The 17083-nt window shown below is 37.2% G+C and overlaps 1 long non-coding RNA gene across 1 annotated transcript in view; it reads left to right on the forward strand.

Annotated features, from left to right (window-relative positions):
* LOC105510537 overlaps window positions 1–16833 on the forward strand; it is a 17873-nt gene extending 1040 nt beyond the window's left edge. Inside the window, exons 2-3 of the long non-coding RNA XR_001001574.1 lie at window positions 16362–16449; window positions 16701–16833. This is a non-coding gene — a long non-coding RNA (uncharacterized LOC105510537). The remainder of the gene's footprint in view (window positions 1–16361; window positions 16450–16700) is intronic.
* The last annotated feature ends 250 nt before the right edge of the window (window positions 16834–17083 follow it).

Consider the following 17083-nt stretch of genomic DNA (forward strand, 5'->3'; position numbering starts at 1 on the left):
GATCTAAATCTCTGAGAAGCTTTATCTTGTAAGTAGCCCTGGAGGCTACTGAGAATAGACCAGAAAAGAATTTTTTCCCTTCTCATTTTGGGAAGACAACTCATAGAATTGGGAAACTTCTTTATCCTTCAGAGGAACGGGGCAACATTGCCAAATCTCTTCAGATGATTTAGTCCAAGGTGGGAATTATGCTCTGATGTTTTGAGATATATGATAAGGTTGAAAAACAGTTGTGGTTCTGGTAATAGAATGAACAGGCTTTCTGTCTGCTCTGGCTTCCTCCAGCTACAGATCACGATCTCATGTTTAAATCTAACTTACTTACTGCTCTCATTGTCTCCCAGACTTATTTAGGCTATAAAAGGTTTGCCTAGAGATGTGGATTGTTTATGTGGAGTGTGAGGCACAACTGTACAATATATCCATGGCTTTGCTTTACGATTTCAGTCAAAACAAAATTAAAGACTCATTATCACCCGTGCTCGGGAAGCAATGGGGAATATTTTAAATTTCACATTTTCATTGGTCTTTCATCAAGAACAGGACTAAACTTCCAAATGAGATACATTTTCTATAATGCATGTGGTGCCTTATCTTGAAATAGCTGTTGTCTTTGTCATTCTGATTTGCTTAGCAGACAGTTGGAAATTAAACAATAAAAAATAAGTTTCTGTACATGACATTTCATTTTCGGACAACCAGCAACCCAAATTCCCAGGCATTGAGATTAATCTATTCATCTCCACAGGTGTCCACAAATGAAATGAAATGTCACCTAAAGCAGTAGACACACTTCATTGCTATTACACCCCAAAGTTTCCTCCAGTAAAATATTTTATTAAAATTAAATGAAAAAGCAAACCCTGTGCAATGGTTGTTCAAGCAGCTTTAATGAGCTTTAGAATGGAGCACACCCCCGACAATTCTTCCGTGGGTATTTTACTATGCACAGGAAAACTGTTCAAAGAATATTATACTATACCATTCTTTCCTCATCTTCTTGGCTGTGTGTTGAATCAATTAAATTGCAACTTATAAATTACTGGTTAAAATATCTAAGAAAATAGCTTTTGTTTCTATTTATAGGTACAGTATGTACTTCCTGAAAATGTTTGCCATCTCACTGAATCATTTTCTCCTTTCTTATCACCTAGTTGTTTATTTAGCAAATATTTATTTACGTGCCATGCTAGTTTGTTCATAGGATAACAATTGTTAGCAAGATAATAGAGGTCTCTGGGCCCTTATGAAGTTTATAAGTTGGTCAAATAGACAACAGCAAAAACAACAAGAACATCATCTTGTCATCCCTATTAAGTATTTTCTATTTTGCCAGATACTGTTCTCGGTGAAGTCAGGTATTCAATTGCCTAATTATTAGGATAAGATAATCATTACACAGATGCAGGAAGGTCCTAGGAGAAAGATTCCATTATTACCCCCATTGTCTGGAAAAGAAAACAGAGGCAGAGGGAAATTTTAAGTAATTTGCCCCAGGGCATGTAGCTAGGAAGTAGAACTAACAATGCTAACAATAAAATGATGCATGTTATGATACAGGAAGTTCAGGATATTGTAAGAACATGAAGTAGAGGCTCTTGACCCCAGTACCTGAGCCAGCTTGGTCTGCTGTCACAAAATTTCATAGACTGAGTGGCTTAAACTACAGACCTTTATTTTCTCAGAGTTCTGAAGGGTGCAAAGTCTAAGATCAAGGTCCAGCAGTGTTCACTTTGGGTTAAGGACTCTTTTCCTGTCTTACAGACAGCTGCCTTTTAGTTAGTTGCTCACATAGTGAGGAGAGAAAGAATGAGTTCATTGGTGTCTTTTCTAATAAGGGCACTAATCCCAGCATGAGAGCCCCAGCTTCATGACCTCATCCAATCCTGATTACCTCCCAAAGGCCACACCTCCAAATATCATCACCTGGAAGAGTAGGGCTTCAGCATATGAATTTCATGTATAAGATTCAGTCCATAGCAACTGGCTTTGTAATTTTTCCAGGTCAGAACTTTCCATAAATCAGAAATCATATTTAGCAGCCATGAATGAGACTGGTTTTGTTAATTCTGAGACAGGGTCTTGCTTTGTCACCCAGGATAGAGTGCAGTGGTACAATCATGGATCACTGTAACCTCCAGCTCCTGAACCCAAGAGATCTTCCTGCCTCAGCCCCTTTAGTAGCTAGGACTGCAGGCTCATGCCACCAGGCCTCGCTAATTTTTAAAAATTTTTTTGGAGATGAGGTCTCACTATGTTGCACAGGCTGGTCTTGAACTCCTTGTCTCAAGTGATCCTCCCATCTTGGCCTCCCAAAGTGCTGAGATTACAGGCATGAGCCACCATGCCTGACCTTGAATGAGACTATTTTTAAACACATATACCTCTGCTAAATTCCAACATTATTATAACTGAATTCTATGTAACCATTAGCTTTTTAAGTTCTTTAAGCTTTGATTTTCCCATCTACAAGCTGGGAGGAGGGTTGTTTTGCTGTCAAACTCATGCATATATAGCATTTCTATATGTGAATGGTGTATATTTCTATGTGCTAATATATATATGAACAGTGAGATGTGTGTGGTGGTGTCTGTGCACACGTGCGCATGGGGGCAGGCAGCAACCTTTCTGACACTTTTACATGTATAGTGCTTCTTAGTTTACCTCTTTGTAAAGTACATGTGATGATCATGACAGCTGAGATGTTATTTTTATTCTCATTTTTCATGTGGAGGCCAGGAGGTCAAGTTTCTTTCTCAAGGTCATGCAGTTGGTGTGTGGTTGAGCCAAGGTATGACCTAAACCTCCTCTGACTCCTGGGTTAGTGCTTTTCTTCTGTCCCATGGTTGCCTCATGCTGGTGAGCATTCTGCCTGCTACTTGGGCTCTGAGAAAGACATTCAATCTCTGTGGTATACTCAGCTGACGTTTCATTTTGTTTCCTTGCTATCCATGCTAACACACCGCTGTGGTGAGTGTTGCAGTGCATTTTTGAAGTATCGATTTCCAGTCAGCCCCCGTCCCAAAGACCCTACCACACACCCAATTCTATTTGCTTCACTTCAGCTCACCGCTCGCTGCTACCTGAGAGCTTCTAGTATGTTATCACTCTGCTTATGGGCACACCAGCAGAAATGTACTGCAGTTACCAGGCTTCAGTGCCAGGAAACCAGCACTGTTTCTGTTTCAGAAATGTGGACAGATTTTGCAATTTTTTAAAGATTAAAAGCAATCTTCTTTATATATGTAGAAATACAGATATTTTGATTATTTTATATAAATTCATATATTGGGGCACATCATCCTACCTTTTAAAAATGAAATCTTTTTAAAAATTTGCCCTTACTTAACCTTTCCCTATCCATATCATCCTCTACCCCCAGCTAGTCTATATTTACAGCGTAGCATGTGCTCTTCCAAATAATTCTCAGTGCTCATAAAATCATATGTAAACATTCATGTATGTGTATGTCTAAACATCTACCTAAAAATAAATGTACATGTGTATTTTACAAAACCAGGTCACTATTTACGAAAATGGATTCATACTACTATTGTGTATCCTTTACTTCTTATTATTCAATATTTTAAGGCAAATCCCAGACTTTATGTTGTTTATATCCGGTAAACACTTAAGTATTCATCACTAACAGATAGGTATTTTTAAGAACGTAACCAATTATACTAATATCACCTATAACAAAATTTATAATAGTTATTTAAAATCACCCAATACCCAGTTCATGTTCAAATATCCCTGATTGCCTCAAAAACATCTTTTTACAGTTGGTTTGTTTGAATGAGGATTCAAATGCCAAACATTGCATTTGCCTGATATGTCTCTAAAATTTACAATGATTTTCCCTTCCCCTTCTCTGTTAATGCTTCTATTTGTTGAAGAAACAAGGTTATTTTCCTTGTAGAATTTCCCACCTTCTAGATTTGTCTTATCTCATTCTTGTGGTGTCACTTAACACCTACCCTGTGCTTCCTTTACATACTTGGTTGAATATGGAGGATTGACTAGATTTCTGGCTCAATTCATTTGGTTAGAATACTTAATAGTTGGTGCTGTGTACTCTGTTGCATCACAGAGGTGTGGAATAGGAGAAATACAACATTGGCCAGCCCACTTTAAGTGATGCTGAAATTGGTCAGTGCGGTCAGGTGTGGTCAGCTTTATCTTTCCACTATAAACTTCCTCATCAACCCTGACTTAACAGTTTTAGCATTAAGTAATGAACATTACCTACATTCATTATTTCACTCAGAGTTGTAAAATGATAATTTTCTTAATCTATTAATCTTTCCAGCCTTTATTGGCTGGAATTCTATGAAGAACTCTCTCTTGTCAATCATTGGTAATCCTGAATAACAGTTTGTATAGGAGAGGCATAATAAAGGTTGATTTTTTTTTTGGTTGTCAATTTTCTGAATAATGAAATGGTGCTTTAGCAACCTCCAATGGTGATCAGTAACATTGTTGTACTCAGATATTTTTATATATTAAATGTGTTTTAGATTATGGAATTTTATTACGTTTGATACTCAGATGATCTCATTCTTGGCCAGTGAGCACTCCACAGAATTGCTGCTTTGGTCTTCTTTTAACAAGATCCCAGTACTTTATGATGACTTCTTTGATTTCTGGTAAATAGAATATCCTCAACTTACCCAGGACACTTTCTACACTAGATGTAGATTGAGTCATTTCTCTAAAGTGGACTGGTTGGTTCCTTAGTGAGAAATGGCATTTAGAGAAACTAATCTTGATTCTAGAAGTTAATTTATTATCTTTTTAATGATTCTATGGCACTCCATGACATACCATGAAATATTTAACCATTTTCCCTTGCTGGCATTCACTTAGTGTCCAGTTTTGCTATGTCCTGCCTTTCAATTGCAAAGTCATATTGAAGATGGGAAAACATGGTTCAAGAAGCTTTCTATAGGCCTTATACAATTAGTAGAAATGTAACACTGAAAAATAATATGAGAATGCTTGGAATTCTTAATAGAAATCCTGGCAACCCAGTGGTTCTTGGGAAATATGTCCTTATTCAGTTGGGTAGAGAATTCTCCTTTGCTTCCTGGAGCTTATCTTTAACAAGATGAGAGATGATGCCCTCTCCTTCTTCCTCTTTTGTTTGGAGAACAGTTTTCCTTTCTTCTCTTATGGATTTTGGTAGAAATATGTTTTCTGTTTACTTTTTCTAACTGTGATCCTGGCAATGAGATGCATGCTAGCTCTCCAGGTCATATAGCAGCTTGGACCTTTCATAAGCTCCATACAACTGTGGATGGAGGTCATGCTGGGTGCCATATTGGCAGTACATTTTGTTCTTGCAGAGGGCATTCTGGCCTTCTTGATTCTATATTTTATTCTTTGCCAATCATCAGGCAGTGTGCAATGGAGAAAACAAAATTTATTGAGAGCTTTCAGCTCTGTAACTAGCAATAACTATTCCTGGCTGGCCACAAAGTTCCCCAGATGTACCCTGTTATATAATCCTGATTTTCTAGTTCATTGTAAATTCACAACACTGTGCTGTCAGCTATCCCTCTTTTCATATCTACATAAAAAAAGAAATTTCCTGGTAACATTCTTAAAGCATTTGATAATACTTATAGACCTTATAAAAAAAAAAACTTTTATTGGAGTATAACATACATTGCAGGAAACTAAACATAAATGTATAGCTTGATGAATTTCCACAAACCAAACACATTTATATAACCAGAACTTAGATCAATAAATAGTCCATTATAAGTACACCCGAAGTCTTTTTATGCTACTTTCAGTAAGTCTCTGCCCTTCTTCCTCCAAGAACAATCATTATCCTGATCCCTAAAAGCATAGATTTATTTTGCCTGTCTTTGTACTAAAGTAAGTGGAATTATACACTACATACTTCCTTGCATCTGGCTTATTTCTCTCAATATTTATGCTGTTCAATCATATGAACACATGTAATTGTAGACTGTTCATTTGAATTGCTACATAGTGTTCCATTGTGTGTCTCCATTGCAATTTATCTATTCTATGTTGATGAGCATTTGGGCAGTTTCCAGTTTGGAGCTATTATAGATAATGCTGCTGTCAACATTCTACTACATACCTTTGCTGAACATACATCTGCATTTCTGTTGGGTGTACACCTAGAAAGGGGATTTATGATCACAGTGTATGCAATATACCCTGCTTTATTAGATAATGCCGAAGAGTTCCCAAGTGGTTGTGCCAAACCAAACTCCCACCATCAGTGTGTGAAAGCTCTGGATGACACACACGCTCCCCAACACTTGATAGTTTCCCTCATTTTCATATATATATGAAACTTTCAGGTTGAAGAAGATTCCCAGAGTACAGAAGACTTTCTAATACCATCCTCCAAGTTCTGTCCAAAGTGTAGCAATATATATAGGGCAAATTAGACTGGAACTCTGACAATATCCTAATTTATTTCATTGGTGATAGGGAATGGGTCAAATGAACACATACAGGTTTGCACACCATCAAGAAGCCTATGGGTTTAGTCATTTTAGGTCAGTCAACTGTTTCCTGCTGATGTTTGTTATTACGTATATTTTATGACAAAAATAAAGAAAGAGAAATACCATTCACAATTCCATTACTGTAACATACTAATAGTTTTTAGTTCCATTATCCACACACACATCTGAATTTTATATGGTTACAATCATGGTCTAGATATAATTTCATATTATGCGTTTTAGAACTAAATGTTTTCTCTAAAGCACTTTCTCATGTTTTAAAAATATTTCCTCATATATTTAGGTTGCTTCCAATGTTTTACTATTCTAGAGAGGTCTATAGAAATATCTTCACCAGTTTACCTTTGCTTTAAAAAACTAATCTTTTAGGCAAAAGTCCTAAGAGTGGGATTATGGAGTAGAAAATTATCATTTTGTTTGGCTCCTGATTTATCGTTCACCTCTCTCTCCAAAAGGCTTTTCACAGTTTATACCAGAGGAATCCACCTTCTTGGAAAGCACAAGAGCTAAGTTTGACTTACAGCAGCAAGGGCTCTGTTAGTTCATAAACAAAGAAAACGTATGACATATTGTTGAAGTAAAGTTTTAGCTTTTGGAAGATTTAAAAATTCTTGCTTAGCTTCATTTGTAATACAAATTTAGAAAAAAAGCAAATTTCCACGAGCAGGTGAATGGATAAACAAATGTGGTATAGCCATGCAATAGAATACCACTTAGTAATTAAAAGGAAGGAATGATTGATACATGTGTTACAACATAAATGAATTATGAAATAATTATGCTTAGGGAAAGAAGCCAAAAAAAAAAGAGTACATACTCTATGATTCCATTATAGAAAACTCTATATAATGCAAACTTAACATAGTGACAGAAAGTAGATCAACATTGCCTGTGGACATGGGGTGGGGTAAAGAGGAGCAGGAAAAAAGGATTGCAGAGGGACGCATGGAAACTTTTGAGGCTGATGGATATGTTTACTACCTTGATTGTGGTGACGGTTTCATGGGGATATATATGTTAAAATTTATCAAGTTGTACACTATAAATATGTACAGTTTATTACATATCAATTATACCCCAATTAAGCTGTTTTTAAAAATAACGTTTCTTGCTCACTATTTCTAACTCTCTGAAGATCTAAAGAAAATGAGGAGCAGGAGTTGCTGTTAGTTCATTATGACTATTTAGTGTAGTGAGTTAAAGGGACACGATTAAACCTACGATACTACATAATAATAATGAACAACAATTTCCGTCCTTCATTTTGTATGCCCAAAAAAGATATGTTCAAGTCCTGACACTGGTACCTGTGAATGTGATCTTATGTGGAAAGAGAGACTTTTCGGCCTGTAAGATACAGGAGCCCCAAGTCCAATGACCGGAGTCATTGGAAGAAGAGGAGAGGATGCACAGATAGACACACAAAGAGAAGAGCACCATGTGTCGATGAGGCACACAGATTAGAGCAATGCAGCTACAAGCCAAGGAACACCAAGGAACGAGAAAGAGGCATTGAGCATTCTTCCTTAGAGCCTTCAGAGGGTACATGGCCCTGCTGACACCTTGATTTTGGACTTCTAGCCTCTAAAATTATGAGTGAATACATTTCTGTTATTTTAAGCCACAGAAATGGTAATTTGTTATGCAGTGCTTGGAAAGAAATACATATACCAATATGGTTTTATTAGCTAATGTACTCTAATTTGGTAACATCAAGGGAGTAACACAAGGTATCTGCACTACAGAAGCAGATGTCTGATTATTAGGTTCGGCGATGAAACTTTGTATTTCAAACAATGGATCCCCTTCATTCTCTCCTTGTTTCTGTGTCTGCTGTACTGAAGCCAGATGTGTTACCATGATGTCTTTATATTAATATACTAACACAGCAGTTCTCAAAGCACTGTTCATGGACGCTTTGAGCTCCCTGAGACTCTTACAGGGGGAGGCCAAATCTATTCTCATATTTTCCCTTTTCACTGTGTTGACATTGCAGTAATAGTGCAGAAGCAACGATAGGCAAAACCGCTGACACCTTAGGACAAATGGCAGTACCAGCAATTGTACTAGCAGACATCTTATTCTTCATCTTCATGACTGGCAGAAAACAAAGAAACATAAAAAGAATTGGACTTAAGAATGACCTTGATGAAGGAGCAACATGATTTATTAAATCTTTATCCTTCAGTACTACATGTATTTTTAATATTGTGTGTGATGTTATGGGGAGTACAAATAAAGCACTTCTGTTACATACAGAAGTACACAAAATAGTACCTATGTAACTGAGTTCTAGCTAAACTAGCAGCTTTTCCCATGAACACCAGTTTTACTTGACAAAAAAACTTGGGCTATTCAGGTTATTCAGACTTGGGTATTTGGCTAACATGTCCCTCCATGCTCAGAGATTCTCCTTCAGAGGCAACCATCTTAGACTCTGTTTTCTTTACTGAGAATGACATTTCCTGTAAAAGCTTAAACACAGGTAGGGCCCAGGTATTTGCTTAAGGACAGAAAGCATAATGTTGTAGAGGTGGGTTCCCTTCCAGCCCATTACGCTTCTCATTCCACTAAACGAGACAGGTGGTTTTCCACATTTCATGCATCTCCTCCTTGAGACAGTGAATCAATGCTGCAAGAGAAAAAAGTGCCAGATGGAAAAGCTGACAAGTCAGATATTACACAGCCACTTAATTTTTATTTTGTAATTTTCACAATCTGAGCAACCAAGTAGAATATATTAAAAGGATACTAAAAACACACTGTGATAAAATTCATTTGACCAAGAAAAATAGGCTTTCATGTTTTTGTCTCCAGCTCAGCCTTTTCTCATTTTTAATGTCAACTGTTTTCTGGATTTGGCACATATTTTGACAAAAGCTATGTTGAGTTGCAAGTCAAAACATGGTGCATAGCTTCTATGATTAGGAAATTCAGAATCTGTCCAACCTAAGGCCTTGAAGGCAGAAAGAAATGCCCAGAGAAAAACATCTCAACTTTGCCATGTACCGATGAATGCCTGATACAAATATTAACTGTTATTTCTGCAAATGTTCCCACTGTTTTATATACTTCATTTCCCCCATTTGTGGGACTGCAATGTATTCTGGAAACTTGATGAATAGAAACTCGTGATTGAGTCTTCTCAGCATGGGACAGGTCAGTATTTGTGGCTCAGCTGGCTGGTGCCAGAGTGGAGAGCTTGTCTGATTTGTTTCCACCCCAGGCACTGAAGGATTTTCAAGATTTTCCTCTTAATATTTGGCTTTACTTGATAATCCTAGAGCATGCTGGGAAATGGCAGCAAAAGAAAAAATTTCGTAACCACAGGGAGGCCTGCTCAGAGGGCTGTGGGTAAGTATGAACGCTTTTGTGTATGCCTACTAATGACTCTTCAATGTTCTGCTTTTCACAAGGTTTTCCTTCAACAAAGAGTATGTAGGCTTGTGAGGACAGTGAGCTTTTAGAAAACTCAGCCATTCCCAGAAAGACAAACGCACATGTGAGTCATTTCCCAAGAGAGATGTCACTAGTCAGGAAGGTATGTGGAACCACATGGTTCAGCTTGCAATTTAGAATTTCAAAAGCAGGAGTTGGCCAAGAGTTGCCTAGGGTTTTTAACCTCACGTTTTTACCGTCATTTTTCTTTCTTATTTGTTGAGTGTTGACCTCACCCTTGGCATAGGTGGGATAGAAGAGATGCTAGTTGCCTCTGATCAACATTGGAGAAGGTGCCCAATTAAGAAATAGGCTTTATAGCCAAGAAGGTGACTAAATCCCAAAGGCTTGTTTGTTTTCTTTGTGCAACCCAACTTCTTATGTGCTTTCGTTTGGATTCTGTTGTTTCCTTTGTTTTTGTTTGGTTGGTTGTTTATATGTTGTTACTAAGACTCTGTCTTGGAGATGTTGGACAATAGGCTAGTCTCTCATTGGATCTGGGTGCTCCAGATGTGAGCTAGGTCCTGGAAGGAGGTGGTAAGAAGGCTTTACACTATGCCCTGGGGAGGGCTGTTTTGCTGGCTGGGTGACCAGGCTCTGAGGAAGTCTGTACCTAGAAGTCGATTTTCTAAACATTCAGCAGGTGTATGAGACACCTGACCTGCTTATCTTGGTACAGAAGGAATCCAGCTGGAAGTGATCTGTGTGCAGCATGTCCCATAGAAATGCAAGGAGTCTTTTCTTGTGACCCTGTACCTATAAGGCCTCAAAGGACCTCACTCATAACAGCTAGGATGACTCTATGAACCTCTATATGCTGGAAATAGCCCCAGCTTAATTTAGTTTAATTCAGTTCACATTTATTAGGTTCCCTCTAAGAAAAATGCCACAGGCTTGAACATAATTAATTTTTGTGATTTAGTTTATCCTCATTTTAATTGGAAGAAACTGGGGATTAGAGAGGGTAAGTGGCTTATCCAAGTTCATACAACTATCCTGCCACATAACTTCATTTTGATAAGAAATATGACTTTCTCTTTTGTGATAAAAATAAGATCTAGCGCCCTGATGAGTTGGACAGTCTGGGAGTTCTGCCTGTTCTGATTTTTTTTTTTTCTGGTGGAATATTGGATGAAACATTATAATACTCAATTATAAATTCATGGTAACTTTGGGAAATGTATGTGCTTGTGTATGTGTGTGTGCTTGTGTGTGTATGTGAAATATAATGTGTGATAGTTGTCCCAGGCTAGATTTCCTGAAACAAACTCATGTCTTTCGGGGCACTCATCATACCTTCCCTTTACTTTCTGTCTAATGCTGGTCTCCCCCAGGCTCATCAATTAGAAAAGCCTATAGCTGTTGCCACATAACTGCCTGGAACTCTCACTGTTGATATATCATCTTCATCTGTTTATAGACAAATGAAAATTTAGCCACATTTTTTTAATTACTTAAATTGAAGACAGCTCAAGCCTGTCTCAACAAAGTGAGAATGTCTTCTTTATATAATCTCAAGTCCTCATGACACTTATGCAAACCTTTTTAAAGAATAAATATAAAAGGAATATTGCCCCCTGATTACGTAAAGCTGATGTGGCAGACTTGGTAGATTGTCTTGTTTGACATCTGTACTATTTCATTCTCGTCTGCTCTTCCATATAGCCTTTGTCAGGTATCCTTGTTTTGAAGGATCTCAATATGTTTTAACTTCCAACCCGATGCAAATTTTAGTGGCAGCAGTGCTGAAGGCACCATTCACTCTTTGGAGTCTAGCAGAAGCAAAGTCATGTTAAAGCCCATAGCTCTTAGCAGCTTTCTAATTCCCAGATTGCAGAGAGTACAGATAAGTTACTGTAATCCTGAAGTGATTTCCTGATTCCCTCATATATCAGTCAAGAATCTCCAAAGAAACAGAAAAAATAGAAGATATATATGTTAAAGAATTGGCTTGAGTGATTTTGGGGACTGGCAAGTCCAAAATTTGTAGGACAGGCCAGCAGGCTGGAAACTGAGATAGGAAGTGATGTAGTCTTGGGTCTGAAATCTGTAGGACAGGCTGGCAACCTGGAAACTCAGGCAGGATTTACATTAAAATGTTGAGGCAAAAAGTGAAATAAATAAAATGGTGAGGTGGAATTCTCCATTCTCTAGACAATCCCAATTTTTTCTCTTAACACTTTCAACTGATTAGATAATATGTGCCCACATTATTTTTACAGGTAATGTTCTTTAAAGTCAACTGATTATAGATATTAATCACATCTACAAAATACCTTTACAACAATATCTAGACTAGTGTTTGACCAAACAACTGGGCACCACAGCTGAGCCACACTGACACATAAAATTAACCATCACATCTTGTTTCCTGACTGTGGCAGAGATAACAATGAACTTGATGGGCCACTTAAGCAGGATTCTTCTAGAAATCTATCCTGGAGTTTCATCTTAGAACCCGCTATGACAACCAGCTCATCTAAGAAATTTGTAAACATCTTACTCTCTTTTTTTTTTTTTTTGAGACGGAGTCTGGCTCTGTGGCCCAGGCTGGAGTGCAGTGGCATGATCTTGGCTCACTGCAAGCTCCACCTCCCGGGTTCACGCCATTCTCCTGCCTCAGCCTCCCGTGTAGCTGGGACTACAGGCGCCCACCACCGCACCTGGCTAATTTTTTGTATTTTTAGTAGAGACGGGGTTTCACCATGTTAGCCAGGATGGCCTCGATCTCCTGACCTTGTGATCCTCCCGTCTCGGCCTCCCAAAGTGCTGGGATTACAGGCGTGAGCCACCACGCCTGGCCTATCTTACTCTCTTTCTGCTTAAAATAGCTAGAGTGGTTTGTTATTTGCTACTGAACCTCATTGATATTTTAGCAAAGTCTTGATATCAAAACCTGACAAGGGGAACATGAGAAAGAAACTCTGCAGACTGATTATGCTCATGGGCATAGATGCAAAAGTAATAACTAAAATATTAGCAATGTGAATTCAGGAATCCGTAAAAAAGACAATGTATGACCAAGTTGGTCATACCAGAAAAGCAAAGTTCAGCATTAGAACAACAGCTTATGTAAACACCATATTAACAGATGAAAGTCTTTCTCAATAAATACATAAAAAGCATTTGATATAATGCTATCAGGAAACTAAAAGTAGAAAGACACTTCCTTAACCTGATAAAGCATATCTAAAATAAATGTGAAACAACAGGAAACTCAATGGCAAAATGTTACATTTCTTTTAAAAACAGCAGCAAGACAAATACACCCACTATTATTACTTAGATGGGATGAATTGGTAAAATTTTCAGAAAGCAAACTCACAAGAAAAAGAAATGATAATTATAAAGACTGGAGAAGCAGGAACAAAAATTTTGTTACTTATAAATGAAATTATTGTAGAAAAACCAATAAGAATGTAGGAACAAAAATTAAAATGAGTAAGGGAGCTCAGTAAGTTTGCTGGATAAAGCTCAATATACATTGCTCTATTAAATAGAAAGTATATGTAATTAGCAGCAGTAAAATTACAAAGTGTATAAGAATAAGGCAAATAAAGTAAAAAGACCAATAAGAACAAAATATAGCAATTCTATTGAAAGACCCTAAAGAAGCTAGAAATGAATGTTGAACATATTTTAGTTTAATGTTGAAATGACCATATTCACAACACTGAACTTTTCTATGGAAAAACATGTTGAAATACCATGTTTTGTACCAGTGTTGTAAATATGTCAGTTCTCACCAAATTCATTTGCAGTTATAAAGAAATTTCAATCAAAATCTCAACAAGAATTTTTACAGAACTTTCTAAGTATATTTTTAAAATTTACAAGAAAGAATAAAGTGTTATAAATAGTCCAGATGCTCTTAAAGAAGCATAAGTTGGCAAGGTGTAGAGTTAAGGGTGGAAGAGGTTTGGCTACTTGCAAGCATTAAAAACTGGTAATTATGTTAGTAGATATTGGCATGGTGGTAGTAAGTAATCAATGCAGCAGACAGGAAACTTAGAAACAGATAAACTATATATGAAAATCTGATACAGAGCAGAAATGGCACTGTAGATTATTAGGATATGAAAAACTAGAAAATTAGACCCATACTTCACATCAATTTCAAATGTAACAGCAATTTAAATATGATGGACAAAACTTCACAACTTTTTTTTTTTTTTTTTTTTTTTTTTTTTTTTTTTTTTGAGGCGGAGTCTCGCTCTGTCGCCCGGACTGGAGTGCAGTGGCCGGATCTCAGCTCACTGCAAACTCCGCCTCCCGGGTTTACGCCATTCTCCTGCCTCAGCCTCCGGAGTAGCTGGGACTACAGGCGCCCACCACCTCGCCTGGCTAGTTTTTGTATTTTTAGTAGAGACGGGGTTTCACCGTGTTAGCCAGGATGGTCTCGATCTCCTGACCTCGTGATCCGCCCGTCTCGGCCTCCCAAAGTGCTGGGATTACAGGCACTTCACAACTTTTCTAAGAAAATGTAGAATAGCTAACATTTATAGTTAAAAAGTATTTCTTGACCAACACACAAAAAGAAGTACATTTGGATTCTGGAATTACTCGTTTATTAAATATTTGTTTGAACTTCCATGTAAAACTGTCTGATCCTGGGTTTCCCTTTATGAAAAATTTTAAAATTGGCATAATTTCTTTTATGGATATGGGTGACATTGATTTCTAATTTAATCTCATTGAGATGAGCAAATGCAGATTCTGATAGGAGTCTTTAAAATTTATTGAACCTTTCCTTCTTTAGTCAGTTTTTAATAGACATTCCATGCATTCTTGAATAGAATGTTCTATAAATGTACATTAAAGCAGGAGTTAATAATTGGTTTACTTAAATATTCCATATACTTACTTATTCTTTGCTTGCTTGGTCTATGAATTATTGAAAGATGTTAGAATCTTTCACCATAATGGTGGATTTATCCTTTTTTTTCTTTCCATTTTATAACTATGTTTTATATGTTTCAAAGATGTTTTATTGTATGCATACATGTTTAGAATTTTTGTATTCTTCTGGAGAATTTCCTTTTTATTAATATGGAGAAGCTCTCTCCATTGATATAATAATTTTTTTCCCTTAAAGCCAAAATTTTGTCTGATATTAATTTAACTGTACTAGGTTTTTAAATTCCTTTTTTTTCTTTTTCTTTTTTTTTTTTTTTTTTGAGTCAATTTTGCTGTTGTTGCCCTGGCTGGAGTGCAATGGCACAGTCTCAGCTCACTGCAATCTCCACCTCCCGAGTTCAAGCAATTCTCCTGCCTCAGCCTCCCAAGTAACTGGGATTACAGGCATGTGCCACCATGCCTGGCTAATTTTGTATTTTTAGTAGAGAGATGGGGTTTCACCATGTTGGCCAGGCTGGTCTCAAACTCCTGACTTCAGGTGATCCACCGCCTCGGTCTCCCAAGGTGCTGGGATTACAGGCGTGAGCCACCATGCCTGGTCTTTAATTCCTAATATATATTTTTTCTATTCTTTTAATCCTTCTGTAAATTTCTGTTTTAAATATGCTTTCTGTAAATTCTCTTTCAAAGTGGGACTTTTTTTTTTTTTTTTTGAGAGGGAGTTTCACTCTGTCACCCAGGCTGGAGTGCAATGGCACCATCTCAGTTTATTGCAACCTCCACCTCCCAGGTTCAGAGATTCTCCTGCCTCAGCCTCCCAAGTAGCTGGAAATACAGGCGCCTACCACCACATCTGGTTAGTTTTTGTCGTTTTTAGTAAAGATGGGCTTTCACCATGTTGGTCAGGCTGGTCTCGAGCCCCTAATCTCAGGTGAACTGCCTGCCTTAGCCTCCCAAAGTGCTGGGATTACAGGCGTGAGCCACAGTGCCCAGCCGAGGTGGGATTATTTTAGAAAATATTCAATATATAAGTATACATAGTTTAACATTCTTTGTCTTTTGGGTGATTGAATTCATTTATATCAATTGTATTACTGATACATTTGGATCCATTTCTTCCATCCTCTTTTGTGAGTTTGTGTGAGCAGACTCCTTTTGTGCACTAATAAGTTTAAATGTTTCTCTTGAGGGTAACTGGAAATTATCAAGGTGTTTTAATATACACAATATACATACACAGACACACACACACCAGAGGAAGTAGGCTATTTTTACCTTTATTTTAAGGTAAAAATAGGTAACTGAGGGTAACTGGAAATTATCAAGGTGTTTTAATATACACAATATACATACACAGACACACACACACCAGAGGAAGTAGGCTATTTTTACCTTTATTTTATGCCTGAGGAAATTGAGCCAGAATGGTTAATTGACTAGCCTTAGGTCACAGAGCTATTCTGTGGCAAAGACTAGATTGGAACCAAAATCTTCTGGAGCTGGACCCCAAGTTCATCCTTCTTTCATGTTTCCATGATGTCTTCAAGATAGAGAGTCTATCATCTATGTAGAACTGAAGATGACAGAAGAATCAAAGGAGGATGGGGGCTTCCAGGAAGAGTCAGTGAGATGTGCTGAGGTCAGAACTTTTATTGCCCTTAAATGGGTGTTGAATGGAGTTTTGAAATTGAACTACTTTTTCTTTGTTCTTGTTTCTCTGATGGATTTTCTCATTAGAAGGTGATGATGTTTTCTACTACATAAGTGGCACTTAAATACGGAGCCTTTTTAAAATTGCTCATGGTATTTCACTCACGATGAAATGAAAGTCTCGTGAAACTGTAATTTGAAACAGAAAAGAATGGTAATTTTGCCCATTTTCTTGAAAAGTAGGAAGATATGTAGAAAATTGTTGAACACATCTGACAATAGAAGACCTAAGGCCTAAGAAGTCCATTTCAATGAATCACAAAAGAAATCAAAGAACAGAATTTCTCTCTTTTGAAGTATTGCTTTATTAAGTAAGTATTGCTTTATTCAGTAATTCACTTGGCAAAAATTCACTTGGCAAAAATTTCTTCAGAACTTTGGCAGCATCACTGAGTCTAGTTTTGGCAATTAGTTTAGGATTTGAAGGAAATCAAATGACACTTGACTAAATTGATTGGTTAAATAAAACTTTAATCATTAATTGTCCAAAGTTATAGTGGTCATGTGATTTAAGGGAAGGGAGGAAACTGCAATTATATTGGGGGATTGAAGAAAATCAAGTG

This window comes from Colobus angolensis, unplaced genomic scaffold, assembly GCF_000951035.1.
Source record: "Colobus angolensis palliatus isolate OR3802 unplaced genomic scaffold, Cang.pa_1.0 Scaffold101, whole genome shotgun sequence".
In the NCBI taxonomy this organism is placed as follows: Eukaryota; Metazoa; Chordata; class Mammalia; order Primates; family Cercopithecidae; genus Colobus; species Colobus angolensis.